The sequence below is a fragment of the Poecilia reticulata genome, unplaced genomic scaffold, assembly GCF_000633615.1.
Source record: "Poecilia reticulata strain Guanapo unplaced genomic scaffold, Guppy_female_1.0+MT scaffold_232, whole genome shotgun sequence".
NCBI classification, from domain to species: domain Eukaryota; kingdom Metazoa; phylum Chordata; class Actinopteri; order Cyprinodontiformes; family Poeciliidae; genus Poecilia; species Poecilia reticulata.
In genome coordinates this window covers 254,252-255,985 of record NW_007615026.1, presented here as the reverse complement: position 1 = coordinate 255,985, position 1,734 = coordinate 254,252, and the positions used below count along the sequence as shown (strand labels likewise).

At 52.0% G+C, this 1,734-nt stretch overlaps 1 protein-coding gene across 3 annotated transcripts in view; it reads left to right on the top strand.

The window, feature by feature from the left end:
* fbxl6 (F-box and leucine-rich repeat protein 6) overlaps window positions 1-1,734 on the top strand; it is a 25,259-nt gene that overhangs the window by 4,560 nt on the left and 18,965 nt on the right. The gene's annotated exons all lie outside the window — the stretch shown is intronic.

Here is a 1,734-nt window from a genome sequence, read left to right as displayed (position 1 = left end):
GGGGGCAGTTCCCCTGGACTGGCAGACTGGGGTGGTGGTCCCCCTGTTTAAAAAGGGGGACCGGAGGGTGTGCTCCAATTACAGGGGGTCACACTCTTAAGCCCCCTTGGTAAGGTCTATTCAGGGGTCCTGGAGAGGAGGGTCCGTCGGATAGTCGAACCTCGGATTCAGGAAGAGCAGTGTGGTTCTGGTTCTGGTTCTGGAACACTGGACCAGCTCTACACCCTCAGCAGGTCCTGGAGGGTTCTGGGAGTTCGCCCAACCAGTCTACATGTGTTTTGTGGACTTGGAGAAGGCGTCCGACCTCCTCCGCAAGGTGGCTGGGCTCTCCCTTAGAGAGAGAAGCTCGGTCATCCGGGAGGGACTCAGAGTAGAGCCGCTGCTCCTCCACGTCGAGAGGAGCCAGTTGAGGCTCGGGCATCTGGTCAGGATGCCTCCTGGACGCCTCCCTGGTGAGGAGTTCAGGTCCCACCGGGAGGAGGGGAGACCCAGGACACCTGGAGGGACGATGTCTCTCTATGGCCTGGGAACGCCTTGGGATTCCTGGAGGAGCTGGAAGAGGCTGGAGAGGGAAGTCTGGGCCTCCTGAGGCTGCTGACCCCACGACCCGACCCCGGATAAGCGGCAGAAAATGGATGGATGGATGGATGGATGGATGGATAAAAAAAGATAAAAAAAACATCAAAGACTTCAAACCGTCACTCTAACCCTAGTTTAGCCATAATCAGCTCTAACCAGCTGGTTTTAAGTTGAGACTTAAAGGCTCTCAGTGTTTCAGCTGTTTTACAGTTTTCTGGAAGTTTGTTCCAGATCTCTGGTGCATAGAAGCTGAATGCTGCTTCTCCTCGTCAGGTTCTGATTCTGGATGCAGAGCAGAACCAGAACCAGAACCTGAGAGGTCCAGACGGTTGGTACAGTAATAACAGATCTTTAATGTATTGTGGTGCCAAACCGTTCAGTGATTTATAAACTAACATCAGGATTTTAAAGTCTATTCTCTGAGCTACAGGGAGCCAGAGGAGGAACTTTAAACCTGGAGTTATGTCTCCATCTTCCTGGTTTTAGTCAGAACAGCTGCAGCAGCTYCTGGATCAGCTGCAGCAGCTCCTGGATCGGCTGCAGCAGCTTCTGGATCAGCTGCAGCTGTTTGATTGATTTATTAGTCAGACCTGATGAGACGCTGCTGCAGGAATCAATGCAGCTAAAGATAAACATGGATGAGTTTCTCTAGATCTGAGACATCAGTCCTCTAATCCTGGAGATTCTTCAGGTGATAGAAGGCCGACTTTGTGACTGTCTTAATGTGGCTCTGAAGGTTCAGGTCAGAGGTCAGAGGTCATCACTGCTCCCAGGTTTCGTTCTGATCGCTGGTTGTAGTTGTAATAACTGAAGCTGTGCATTGATTCTGGATCCCCTTTACCCAGAAAACCGGGTAAAGGGAATCCTCGTGTCCCGACGGGACATCCTTCACTGGATACACGATGGATTCTGGATGGAAGTGGAAAACCGTGTGTCTGACGATGTTGAAGATGTGTAGATCATTGGATTCATGATGGCAGGTTTCTGCTTATTGGAGTTGGCCGATACCTGGATTATCGGGAATGTGGGAAGATGCCGGCGGCAGTTTAGGCCACATCATGGCTGCCGGGTTGATGGGATCTGCAGGGCGATCAACACTCAGACTGAGACGATACGGGAGCTGAGCCGCAGACGGGGTCCGATCCTGGAACAGGA